Genomic DNA, 14,547 nt, shown 5'->3' on the forward strand with positions numbered 1-14,547 from the left:
TTTCTTTCTTTCTTTCTTTCTTTCTTTCTTTCTTTCTTTCTTTCTTTCTTTCTTGTAGTTTCAAGTTTTTATTTAAATTCTAGTTAGTTAACATATAGTGTAATATTAGTTTCAGGAGTAGAATTTATTGATTCATCACTTACATGGAACACCAAGTACTCATCACAAGTGCCCTCCTTAATACCCATTACCATCTAGCCCATCCCCCACCCACCTCCCCTGCAGCAACCCTCAGTTTGTTCTCTATAGTTAAGAATTTGTTTTATGTTTTGCCTCTCTTTTTATCTTATTATTGTCACAATTCACCCAATATGAAATACATAATTTGAATAGTTGCACAACTATTAAGGACATTGAATTAACTTAGCACTTCAACCTATGCTGAGATCTGCAAGCACCTCAAAGCATAAAATCAAGTTATTATAAGGCATATATTGTTTGTTTCCCTTCCTCTCATGCATGAAACTCTGCTGTTGCATGCTGTTCAAAGCCTGAAAAAGTTTTTCATATACTTTGTCCAGTTTCCTAGTTGTTTATGGTGGGAGAATAAATATAATACCAAATCTAATATGGCCATATGCACATTTTCAAAGGTCACTACTTTTAATTAAAATTAAATTGTGATTATTAAACATTGGCAACCTACTTGCTTCTTATCTCTTTAGTGTAAAACTCTAGACCAGAGTATGTTTTTCACAGCAAGAGAAATAGACCCACCTTTCAGTATTAGGATCTTGAAAAATGACAAGAGATTCCATTCCAGTTTGGAAGGCCCTGAATTTGATATATAACTTTATTTTTATTCCTAATATGGATGTACAGATTAGAGCTACATTGAGATGTATCAGTCTAGGTTCATTCAAGAGTGAGAACCCCCACAGTAGGTTGAACAGCATAAGTTTAATGTAAAGAATTATTTAAGTATGATAAAAGAGTAATTATAAGATAGAACAAGACTCAGTATGCTATCGTGGGGATGAGAGAGAGTACCTGAGGAAGGACAAACTTGGAAGGTGTTCAGAATTTGCTGGAGAAGGTGTGGTTCCACTCACTGGAGAGCAAAGTGTTTTGCTGCTTTAACAGGGCTGGAGTTGGTCTGCAGAAATTGGGTAAGCAGAAGGTGACCTCGAGCACGGTAAGGGAGCAGGGTGGCTGGAACCTTCCCAGGCCACAGACAAAGGAGTACAGGTTTCATGGGAACCCCACGGAGTTAAGGAAGTCAGGCTTGCATTGGTATTATGGATGCCAGGATGGCTGAGATGACTTCAGTATTAGTATGTAGGGTGCAGTATGTTTGGGCAACAGTTTGGATAGAAACCCTTTGGAATGCTGGTTTCTGGAATGAGAGAGCTGCTGAAAGGTTATTGCCAAACTAAACTGCAAGATTACTGAGGGACCACGCATTCTGGAACACACGCTAGGGCAAACGTTCTCATATGCAAGCGGCGGTCTGACCCACCGCAGTCCGCGGAAATACGGAGTCCTTCTTGTCTCGTATCCCACCGGCGCCCCCTACTGAGAAGGTTTAACACCGTACTCACCATAAAGGAGAGATGCTGAAAAGAGGTAGGTAGGACATCTATTGAAGGGTAATTTTGGATCTGAAAGTCAATACATTTATAACTGGCATATCTGGTTACTTGCTGAATTTTCAGATCAAAAATGCACTTTTTTTATACCAAAAAAATTGTAAGATTTATGACCTAGGCTGGTAATGTTTAGGTTACGTTTTGAAAATGTGACCTATGTTTATTTAGCAATCAGAAAGCTACTATTTTATATTTACCAAGTTTCTATTATAAATTAGATTATAATATCTGGTCTTTTTTACTTTCTGGTTGTTTAAATGGCAGCTAAAGCTTTATAGCATAGATTTTTTTTTCTCAACTGAATTCATTAGAAAGTAGATTTTAAGATTTTTGCTTTTTTTGATATCTTTTCCAGGTTTTTTATTTATAGGTGAAATTTTCTCACACTATAATAAACAAATGCCCCATTTCCAAAATCTTTAGATAATTCCATAATTATATCTGTGGACACCAAAATTAACATGCCTATCCCAAACCAAAATTATGAGACTGAGGAGAAAGGGCTTTTTTTTTTTTTTTTTTAAAGACAGCAAATGGAGTTTATTTGGGATACTTTGTATATGAGGGATCTGATAAGAAAGAGGAATGTCACTCTTAGAAAGAGTAGCATGCAAGGCTTATAAAGGCACTTTTTCAAAGTGTGAGGGACTAGGAGTGGAGAAGCATTTTTCAGTCCCATGGTCATTATCTTGTGGTCGTTACTTTTCAGTGGACACAAGAAAATCACAGGATGACTTTTTCCATAGTTGACATTCTTTTAGAGCTCCTGAAAAATAGAAATACTTGCGCAAGCAAGCTTTAAATTGTTACTTCTAATTTTCCCAGACAACCATTAATCCTTAATGGCTGTTATTTCTTATTTGTTTGCTTTCCCAGAAGGAGGTATTTATCTCTAAGCCTATGGGAACTTTTAGCCCTTGCCTCAGACCAGTGGCTTTCCTGGAGTTAAGTCCCTCTTGATTTTCCTTTACTGTCTCATTTTCCCTCCTGAGATTTTTATCCTCATTCTTCAGCTTTTTTTAAAAAAGATTTTATTTGTTTATTTGACAGAGAGAGAGAGCACAAGCAGGGGAGAGAGGCAGAGGGAGAAGGAGAAGCAGGTTCCCCGCTGAGCAGGGAGCCCGCCATGGGGCTTGATCCCAGGACCCCAGGATCATGACCCGGGCTGAAGGCAGACGCTTAACTGACTGAGCCAGTCAGGTGCCCCTATTCTCATTATTCTTAAAGGATGATGAAGGGCAGTGGTCTCTTCATCTGTAACTGCTTGCTGCTGAGCAGGGCCATTGTCCCTATCTTCCTCTGGAGGTGTAAAAGTCTCTCGCTGACTGTTCTCATGACTTATAGGGATTTGATCCTCCCACAGGGGGATAGGTTGGAGTCCTTACGCCATCACTAGCTTGACTTAGAATTGTTGGAACCTGGAAGACACGCTTCACCAGGGTGTTACAAAGGCAGGGCCCAAAAGTAACAGCAATAAAATGGCCATTAAAGGTCTAAGGAAAGGCAAGAACTAAGTAGCATTTAGTAGGTACCCTTTAACGGAGTCCTGATGCTTTGAGTGGTGGGGTTGTTAAAATTATGTAGCCACGTGGCCTGTTGGGGGATGGTGTCAGCCAGAGAAAGGGATTTTTCCTTAAGGTTGATATTTCCAGTTGAGTTTTGAGCCTTTACCTGAAAGACATTAAAGTTGGATTCAGCAAGGGCACAGAATGATGTTGCCAAGTTTTGAAACATGTTATGTTAAGAATCATAAAGAACTGCTCTGAATAGGAAACAACCCTTTGTGCATCAATCAGATAAAATAGCTTTATTTTTTTAAACAAAGCATTGTTCAGTACATCTAAACCATGAAGAACTATTTTCTTTTAAGTTCTTGTATCTTCTGTATTAAAGCAAATTTAACTTGATCTTTTGTGTAAAATTACATGATACATTTATTTCTTTCATTTCTCATTGCTTAAAGCTGTGTCCTTTGTGTACTATTTCTACCAAGGGTTTTATGCAACACGCTGCAGTGCACCTTTGAGATCTACTATAACCATCACTCAGATGGTATAACTTTAGCAAATCTGAAAAAAAAAATCACTCTTAGTCCAGCCCCAAAACTCATTTCTTTTGACAGTTTCTGTCATCTCTGACAGTTTCTCTTGCCCTCTGACTTGGTAGTCACATTCCTCACTTTGTAAAATAAATCTCTAATTCCTTTAGACAGGTCATTAGCTTAAACACAGGTAGCATCATTAGGATAATTTATCAATCATCCGAGCCAAAGAGAAGTGAAAATTTGTAAGAAAGGGAGCAGAATTCAGAATGAAAGGCAGATCTGATGAAACTTCATTTGAAGGGTGGGAATCTACTAGATTTTAATTTCTTGAATTCCAGTTATATTTGAAGGCCTTTCTGCAATCAAGAGAAAGGGAAAGTAAAACAGAATCCCTGCCATTACTGGAAATAACTGAAATCACTCATTATGGTCATAGAACAGAAGTTTCTGAATATTAACTGACAATCTAAGGCAAATTCTTCTAAGTGGAAATGTTCATGGGGGAGAATGGAATTTTTCTTTTTTCTTTTTTAAGATTTTTATTTATTTATTTGACAGAGAGAGCGAGAGAGCACAAGCAGGCAGAACAGTAAAGGAAGAGGGAGAAGCAGGCTCCCCGCCAAGCAGGGAGCTCGATGCGGGGCTTGATCCCAGGACCCTGAGATCATGACCTGAGCCGAAGGCAGACGCTTAACCATCTGAGCCACGCAGGCTCCCTGGGAATGGAATTTTTCAATAGAATATTTCTAGTCCAAATCCAGTAATTCTTCAGGAAAGTGAGAGCTAACAAGCAATTGCTCTTCTCTTATGACAGTTTTTGTTCATGTGCGTGTGTGTGAGAGAGAGACAGAGACAGACACAGAGAGAAATATTGGGTCTTCTTTGTGACATCCTACTGTGCACATGCTGGGTAATGGGTTTGGACTTGGGCTATAAAATCTTGGCAGGACCATCATGACCCATCACCTATGCATACACCATTTAAAAATTCAGTGTCTTTTGGGCACTGTAGTCGCAATGAACCACAATAAAAATTTAGTCATGTATGGATAATGAAAATGCTTCTTGAGGCTTTTGCTTATGTCTCATTTGCTTACATCACTTAGGACTATTCAGAGGCACTTCATTTATATGATATGAAATCTATTTGCTTTTACCCAAGGAAACAAAAATACCAAGGGATGCGTGGGGACAACTCCTTGGGAACACCGTACCTAGAAATATATGCTTAAAATGAAGATATAAGTAGGTCTTATTTGCTCATTTTGTCTCACAATTGCTGAAGGAAACATTAATTTTGCATCCCATCAGCTCTTCAGGGAAAGAGCTGACCTTCTTATAAATCCTCAGTACCCAGATGGAGATCAATAAATATGTGTGTTATGAGTGAAAACAATGAATGAATGAATACATATCCAATGTCATTTGAGTTCTTTCTCTACAGTAGTAGGAATGATTTTGTACTGATTCATTTACACTATCATATAGTTCTTACACGCAATTGTTTATATGTAAACGTAAGTAGGGTTGCAGTTTATTCTAGTAACTGGACACTTTGGGGTCATTTGGCCTCAGTAGCGTGCTAATACTAAAACATATTTTTTAAAGGCACTTGTTAAACACTTAAGATATAGGGCATTGCATAGTGATTAATTTCATGAACCCTTACCAAAACCCCCATGATGTAAGTACTATGATTATTATATACATGGCAACAGAGGAAAGTAAAGAAGGTTCCCACAGGCTGCTGTTGTGGTCATGTTTGTATGTGAAACCAGGGACCCCTCTGATTCCACGGTCTGCACAGAGCACTGCCTGGGCTGTTGCTTCAGAGAAAAGGCCATGGAGGCCACTCCTGTGAGAAGAGTTGCCCTCATCAGGGACCACACGGCAGTATTTGTAGATCTTGACTATAATTAGGTGGGACATCTCTTGGTCTGACCTCTGTACTCACTAGTCTTTTAAAACTGTGGCTCCCAGAAATTGCAGAAGTATATGACATTCTTCTGGACTGTTAGACACTCAGGGTGCTATGTGAAGCAAGAATTAAAATCTGTTCATTCATCCATCAAGGTGGTCTCTGGGTAGAAACTCTGTAACTGCATTAGCAGAAGAAATGGTTTTAGGCAGTGTCCTATCTCTGCAATCCAGTGAAGCAAAATGAATTCAGAGAATCTTTCTGCACCTACACACAGGAAAGATAGATAGATGTTGAGATAGAGGGAGGAAGGACCTAAGTTTGCTAGAGCCCTAAGCAAAAGAGAGTATGAGAGAGAGAGAGAGAGAGAGAGAGAGAGAGAGAGAGAAGGTTTATAGCAAGCCCCCCCGCAAAAAAAGGATGTAAATTCTAAAGTGATTTTCTTTCCAGATTGCAGAACATATTTATTTTTGGTCTTTATTTATAAATTTTAATTCAAGGTGCCCAAATTCCTGGAGACTTTAAAGAGCATAATGCCTTTCCCTCAATAAGACAAGGCATGTGGGTTCTATTTCTGGTTATGAACCTGAGGACATTTTATGGCTTGGCAGTGTTTCTGTGTGAAATACTGTAGTGATTTAGGAACACTCTGAAAACCTCAGCAAGAGTCATCAGAACCACACTAATTACCAGATTGGCCCTTCTTATTTTCTTTTCCCTCAAGAGCCAATTTATTAGAGTAGAATTCCCTCCTACTCCCGGACCGGGGGAGGAGACTGCTTCCCCAAAACCTTTAGTGTGGTGTTTCTGTGCACAGCACCTTCTCAGCAGGTACAATAATACATTTAGAGAGGTCCTAGACTCAGGACTAAAGGGAACTGAACGACCCACTGAATCAACTCACTTTTCAGGGCTAGACTCCTCGGCCCATGCTTGGCTGTCTTCCTTGCTTCTCCACCCAGGGGGGCCTTTCTATCTATGCAAGACTTCTGATTTGTTGGAAATATTTTTTCCCACTGCACAGGAAAAGCTGTGTTCCATGAGTGTCACTCACAGGTCCTGATTCTAGTCCTCACTCACCTTGGGTATTCCTGACGTTTCTTCCATCACCAGCTGTTCAAATATTGAAAAGGAGGTATTGGTATCATTAGCTAAACATTCGAGCACCTTCCATGTACCAGGCATTGCTCTAAAGACTAAGAGCTCAAAAATAAAGAAGACATAGCCCCTTGTCTGCAAGGCATCATGGTGTAATACAGGAGGAGGAAGGACGAGCCACAATGAAAATACAGCCTAAGATTACTGGAGCCTGGGTAAGGTGGTGCTTAGCTCTGCAAGGGTCAGGAGGGCTTGTGAGAAGAAGGGATGCTTGTGCTGAATTGCAGGAAAAAAAAGGATAATTTGTTTAAGCAAACAAGATGAGCAAAAGGAGGACCTAGACCATGTGAGAGCATGGAGTCATGAGAACACCAGGTTCAAAGTGGTCAGTTGCAATTTTCCTCACTGAGAGGAAGTGAATTTAAGAAGAGGTCAGATTATAGAGGATGGAGTTTATTTTGACTTGTCAAACATCTGGTCTTTGTCCTGGAAGAATGGGCAACCTTTTACATGGTTCAAAGCAGAGTAGTGACATGGTGAAAACTGCCTTCAGATTTCATCTAATTTGGTCTCATAGTCAAGCCTTATCTTTCTCAGGTTAGACTTACCCAGTTCTTTAGTCACATCTCAGATGGCACAGTTTATTTCTTTACCATCTGGCTACTCCTTTTGAAAAATTCTTTAGCTTATTTACACTAGTTGTCTGGAAAATCAAATCCCTACAAGGGGCAGGAAAGAGAATAACAGAGAATTAACAAAAGACTATTCTATTCCAACAGTTGCTGGAAATAAGACACATGAGAGTGATGTGTCCCATGGACAACTGGACAATGCCCATACTGCCCCAAAGTGTGCAGATTTCAAGTTTTTCATCACTTTTTCTGGCTGTGCATATAACATCTCCAGATTTGACTGGGCCTGCTATTTGATAATGACCCTTGATCCATAATTTTCCTAAAGCAGAGGTCTCAGAACTTGACATAATATTCCTATTGTGGTCTAACACCACAGACTGAAGCTAGCCAATTATCTCCTTCACACTGGTCTGTGTTTCTGTTAATCTAGCCTACTATTAATGAACATTATGCTTTGATATTGTCTCATACTTTTTACATTTCTGTTGTAAAACCATATCTTTCTATGCTAAGCTGGAAAGTTCATTTTCTCAGTCAAAATTCAGTAGCCCAGAGTAATGGGGAAAATGTCCATTTGTAGTAGGGGAAGGAAAACCTTGCCTCCAGTTTTGATTCTACTGATAGTAGCTTTTTGATCTTGAGAAAAGGGGGTTTGCTCTCTGAAATGCCTTATTTTAAAAAAGGTGGATTCATGCCTTTCCTGAATCATCAAAAATATGTGATTTTTGGATGAATCAGATGATAACATGTTGTGTAAGTACTTTATAAATCATGAGACAGGTCACAAATACTACTATCTTGGTTAAATCTCCTCTATTAGACTCAGTTACTATTCCTGGTGGTCTTCCTTTCTTTCTTTCCTTCTTTCTTCCTTTCTTTTTTCTTTCTTCCTTCCTTCCTTTCTTTCTTTTTCTTTCTTCTTTCTTTCTTTTTCTTCTTGCTCTCTTTTCTTTTCTTTTATTCTGTTCCTCAATCTGTTCTTTAGCAAATAAAAAGAACAAGTAATTTACTGACCCTGTGAAGTGAATTTTTGCCTATGGTTATTTGAAATCACATCTATTATCACACATAATTTTGGGTATTCTGTATCCTTTGGTTATAGAAAGCGATCTCTTTTTTGTTCTTTCAGTTTCATTTACAAAGAAAATTTTAACAATTCCTTCATACAAAAATACCACAAAAGATTATAGATTCATTTCTGTATTAAAATTATCTTTTAAATTCTCTTTTTAATGTAAACTTACATATGCTTGGTTTAGGGAGTTTGCTTTGTCTTTGCTTTATTTTTGTTTTTCACAAATAAAATAGGAAACAAAAAGTCCTTTTGTCATGCAGATATATGGAGATAATTATAATTATGGAATATTCTAATTGAAATGATTATGCATTTTTATTATGGAATATCCAGTTAGTGCTTTAGGGTTTTAGCATAAATTTATTGCCAATATCTTTAAGAGGAGTTTCTTATTCTTGTCATATCATAAAGAGAATGTTATTAAAGGAATCCAGAATAAATACAATATTTCTTGACAGCATTATTTTATTTTATTGCGTTTTCTTTCCTAAAAGTTTTGCTTCATGCTTGAATGAAAGGGGAACCTCTCAAATGAGACTGTGACGAGGTTTATTTGACACCCAAAATGATACAATTCAGTGAAGGGGAAAATACATATTTGATTCCTGGTGCTACTGTTTTGGTGTATTCCCTGTTTATACATACAACAGTTATCTTTTATATTATTTTTACTTTATAATGTACCATAGGGAATATTTCAAGGTTGAATTCTAAATAATTAGATACATTAAGCATGCAGCATCTTAATTCAAATAAAATTGAGGTGACAAAAAGTTTAAATCATTTAAATGGTTTCAGTAAGTGCTGTTCTCCACTTTAAACCCCGAGATTGTAAGTCATGCAGCTTCCTGGTCCTGAATAGATGAGCAACTTCCTGGCAGCCCCCCTCCCCCCCCCCAGCAGTCCATCTGCCTGCCTCATTAGAAGGGAGAATTGGTTACACACCATTGATCATCTACATGGCCATTAACTCCCACATTCATTATACACTTAAAGTAAAAGATAAGAAAAAGGTTACTGTGCAATTTCTCCCTTTTTAGGATGTCTGTATAATGCCTTTCAACTCTTCATTTAAGAATCCATGCAACAGAGAATTAACAAAAGACTATTCTATTCCAGGCGCTGTGCTGGGCACTGGAGGTCTTTCTGTGAACGAGACTGTTCCTTTGCACAGGAGCTTACTTTCTAGCAATCAGGGAAACTGACATCAAACAACTAATCCTCAGATTAATTGTTTCATTGGGATTGTGTTAACATCATAAAAGGAAGGCACGGAGTGTTACATAAATGTTAGGCATGTGACCTTGTCTGCACGTTAGAAAGCTCTCTTAGATCTCTGAGCTGAAATTCTTGAAGGTGGGAGGGGAAGAAAGAATAGGTCTTGCAACTGTCTTGCTGTGGGAATGAGCATAACCAGTAGGAACAACCAAAAGAAGCCAGAGGAGCTGAGGTCAGAGTCCACATGGGCTGAATGTCATGAAATGCGTTTGTTCTGCTCATCTGGGTTTTATTTCGCCCCACTCTGGACCACTCTGTGCATGGTCCTGGAAAAGAGACTGATTACTAATATTGCCCAGTGGGGGAAATATATCGGAATGTGAACCATTTTAAGGCAGTAGTAACTTTTGTTTCTGGCACTTTGCTGGAATACATATCCCGAGTTACCCTCTTGTTTGAAATAATTAAAATGCTGAGCTGAGCTGGCACAAGAAATAAGGAAAATTCAAAATCGGGAAAAAAAAATGATGTGAGAGTCAGAATCCTGGGAGATAAATTAGCCTTCCTTTTTGATAGCTGCATGGGGTAGAGAAGACAGAAGGTAAGGACTATGCTGGCACGATGGGGAATCTGGAAACAGACTCCCACACAGGTGCTGGTGGCTATAGCCTTAGTATAAGATGAACCAAACCCTGCCAGCTGGAGAGAGAAGCATGCTGTAGCTTTGAGCTGGGTTGGAAAGTTGTATATTGAGAATTCATAACAATGGGTGTCTTTCATGAGTTGTGGTCCAAATTCATACAGTCAGAGTGAACTGAACAACTTCGAGCTAATAATTTAATTGCAAGTGGCTCTGGATCAGAAGTGCCCCCATAGGCTGGCTGACGAAAGCTCGGTCTCTCTGAGAAAATCCACTTCAACTCACATCTTCACAGATTTCCAAAAATAAAGTTGAAGGAAAAGTGCCTCACTTAGAGTCTAAAATCACAAATCAAGGCCCGAGAGTGAAAAATCAACAGAAACAACACAGAGCTGAAAAGACTCACGAGACTAGTTATTAGAACTATCAGACATAAAGTAGAAAATAATTATGTATATATAATGTGTTTAGAGAAATAAAATGTGACCAGAGAAATAGTGACTACTAAAAAAACCCAAAAACCAAAAACCAGTCACTTTTGAGAAAAGAACAGCATGACACTTCTAGAAACAATATGTATAGTAGTTGAAATAAAAAATGCCATGGGCTGCAGAAGGAAGAGGAAGCAGACCTAAGTTTACTCCAGAGTTTTACATGCAGGAATATCTGAATATGGAGATCTTGACGTGTCTTTTTCTCTTACCCTTGTTCTATCCCACATGGTTCTATTCCCGTTTGGACTCAGCTTTTCCTAAGGCTCAGGAAGCTGCCTTTATATTCAGGTGTGAGGCCGAGTTGCCAAATCAGGGCTGGTTCTGCATCTCTGCCCTCTTCTGAAGTGCACAGGTGTGTGACCCCAGCTTTTTCTGGTTACCATCTAGAATCTGAGCTGGGAATGTCCCTGGGTGAGCAGTGAGTAACAGGACTAAAATAGTCCTTTGGAGAGCTGCCCTCCTTCTGCTTAAGGGAGAGAAGAATTTTCACCCTAGATAACCTGACAGGAATTTTCCCTCTAAGGATGTGGAACAGACTGATCTATGACCCACGGGACAGAGAACTGTGACTCACTGCTGACTTGCTGTAATGCTCCAATGCAGTGACCCAAATGCATTTCATGCTCCATCCTATGCTGAGCTATTTTGAAAGCCCAAATAAATAGGGCCTCTGTGGGAGGTTTTAGGATCCTGGAAAATAGCATTTTGGATTATTACCTACCTGTATAATGTACAGGAGTTAATATTTCCCAAAGGATCTAATTTTTCTCATCCCATATTTTCTGCTAAATTAGAATCTGTTCTTGTATTGCTATATTTTCTTTGGCCAGGAAGATTCCGGGGACAATTTGAAACCAGTGCTTACATCCAGAGTCCAAGTTAAAACCACCACGTATTTTAAAAACCCAACTTTAATCAGCCGATACCTGTTTAATCCCTTGCAGAGAGTATGGGGAGTTCTCTTCAATTAATTTCTAATTAGGCTAATTTACTGATAATGCTATAACAAAACTCACATCCACAGAGGATAGAATAATTTGAAAATTTATTCATTCATGTTCTGTATATATTTCAATCTAGCAGGGTAGTTATGTTTGTTTTCAATGTGGGTATTTTTCAGCAAGTCAATTTTCTGATACGCCTGTCTGAAGAAAACCGTGTGTGCATGTGATTCTAATCATGAGGGTCTATGTATGCACGAATATGGGTGTGGAGGTTGAATAACATAACGTAACATGTATGAAGCATAGGCAATATCACTGAGTGTTATTACAGGTGAAGTCTGAAGCAGGTACTACCAATGACTCAAAGAAACATCTCTGCCTTCAAGTACTCAAGGAGCTGACAACAATCTAATAGTGAAAATACTTAAAATACCTGGAATCAGTTGTGGGTTACAAAAAGAATCATTTTTAAAATTTTTCTCCAGGTACTGTCCTCTACTCTACTATGTCTCATCCCCCTTTCCATTCTTTTCCTTTCATTGTGAGTTCATCAAAAATCATTTGGATGCTTTTGGGTATAAAAAAAGGTCTTACAGGCAGAAGGTGAGTCAAAATTCCATGTTCTAGACTAGGACGGATGCACACGTGTTTACCTGCCCTCACATAGGGTATGTCCCACCTGCCTTCCATTCCCCTGTGATGGAGCCCCTAGGAGAACCACTTGTAGAAGATGGGGTACCTGCAAGAGGGGCCACAGGCTCCTTGTTCAGAATAGAGGTCTGCTAGAGCAGCATTCTTGACTGCTTGACCTCCCTGCTCTTCTACACCCTTCACCATCTGCCTGTGCCAAGAGATTAAAGAGACATGGGGAGGCGGGGGAAGAGTTGGAGTACAAAGCAGTCCTTAAGTATTGGGAAACCTGCTTTTTAGAAGGAAGAATAAGCCTGTTTAACCCACTTGCTACTTACAAAGAACAAGGAGAGCCAAAGAGAAGTCATAAGTAGGGAGAGTTGAATTTATTTATTTATTTTTTGGAGAGTTGAATTTAAACACTAAAATAAAAGACATTTCTCATAATTGAAGCTTTCCATTCGGCCTACCTAGAAATTAAGTGAGCTCCGTTTGCCTAGAGGCATTGGACTAATGGCTGAGTTATCCAAGGATAAGCATATTGCAGAAGGCATTCTCATACTAGGTAGAAGATGAGAGTGGGTAAACTTTTAATTTCCCTCTGAATTTAAGTTCTACACTGTCAGTGTTTTTGTTTTAAATAGCATTTTTACTTCTCTTTATCAAAGCCAAAAGCAAAACAGAAAGAAAAAAATAAAAATCTGCCAAAAGAACTCACAACTCAATGATAGTATTGTTATAATTGTATATCCTTCTATACCTTTTTCTCTGTATATTTTAAGAACGCAGAAACGCCACAGACACAAGCAAACTCTCTCTTTTATACAAAATGGGATTTTATTGACATAAAACCTGAATTTTTTACTCAAAATACAGCACACATCTTCTCTAACCAATAAATAAGTTCTACATCAAACATTTCAAATACCACACTTAAATTATTTCACTCTGTGCATTTTATTTAGTCGGTTGCTGTGTTTTGAACTTTGGTTTTAATCTGCATGTTCCTGCTATTTATAAATAACACTACAATCAACTACTTCTTTTTATGGAAGGTCATTATGCACATCCTCTATAAATTGCAAGGGGTGCAATTCATTTTCCCGAAATCATAAAATATATCTTTATAATTTAGCACTTATATAAAATAAAATTATTATTATTTTTTAATGATCAAAGCATACAGATGAAGTCAACTAGTACCAGCCTGCAGAACATTTCAGGTTGGCTGATGTTGTGAAAGGAAGCTGTTTTCTTGACTTTCAGATTAATTGGCAATGAGTTACAGGTTGTTTAGAATCCTACTCTACCTTTTATTTAATACCCCCCTTTACTCCTTTTCGCTAAATGTACTGAAAGGAGAAGAAAGTTTGGTGCCTAGCAATATAGTATTGTTTTCAAATGGAATTGTGTCTCGAATTCTAATGGAAAGCTTTTCCGAATAGATGCATTACATTGTCGTCCCCTTCACTGAATTCCTGGCCATTCTGGAGAGCTCTTAACAGGAAAGTTTTTATGTCGAACAAAGAAAAATCAGTAATAAGCTGGGGACGTGGAATTGATTTTACCTTGCTACGTTTCTAGGGAAAAGCAAAATTGTTGGCGATATTCCTGGAAGAGGGATTTTGCATTACAATATATATCCTATTAGGGATCATATCATATTTGCAACATTCTTGATTCTTAGAGAAGTCAAACTCCCGTAAGTCCAGTGGCTGGAAACAATTTACAAACCCTGTAAGCATTCAATGTTTGCTTTGTAGGGATGACCTGGAGAGATGTTTGTTAAGGTTTCTTTCTTAGGCTGCTAATTTTTTTTTTTTTCTAAAATTCTCTCTAGAATGCAGTAGACTATATTTTTAGGATCTTTCTTATTTTTTCTGTTTGTTTTTTTTTTTAATTACATCTTGTTTCTATATCTTTCCTAAACACCATCTTTTTTTTTTTTTTTTTTTTTTTAAAAGAAAGCTTCTATCTTTCTATGACCACTGAATACAGTTTTACTTCACAGGTTGATATATTTCCTGTGGCCATTTTCAACAACGAGCTGAAATAATAACTTTCCATAATTAGGATATAAATAATTTATTTCTTTAAGAATTCTGACAAAAATAGACCTACAGGTACCCAGTGGACTAAGCAAAAAGTTGCTAATAAAGACCCATGAGTGCTCATTTTTGACCTTAGGCAAGTTTTTATAGTCTTCAAATGCCAAAGGTGTTAATTAATTTTACTCTCTCCAAGGTAGAAAATAATGCTTAC

At 38.1% G+C, this 14,547-nt stretch overlaps 1 long non-coding RNA gene across 1 annotated transcript in view; it reads left to right on the top strand.

Moving 5' to 3' along the window:
• The first annotated feature begins 1,357 nt into the window (after positions 1-1,357).
• The window catches only part of LOC118000570, a 52,618-nt gene continuing 39,428 nt past the window's right edge, over positions 1,358-14,547 (top strand). Inside the window, exon 1 of the long non-coding RNA XR_004676501.1 lies at positions 1,358-1,566. This is a non-coding gene — a long non-coding RNA (uncharacterized LOC118000570). The remainder of the gene's footprint in view (positions 1,567-14,547) is intronic.

The sequence above is a fragment of the Mirounga leonina genome, unplaced genomic scaffold (assembly GCF_011800145.1).
Source record: "Mirounga leonina isolate KUSES-001 unplaced genomic scaffold, KU_Mleo_1.0 Mir_53, whole genome shotgun sequence".
In the NCBI taxonomy this organism is placed as follows: domain Eukaryota; kingdom Metazoa; phylum Chordata; class Mammalia; order Carnivora; family Phocidae; genus Mirounga; species Mirounga leonina.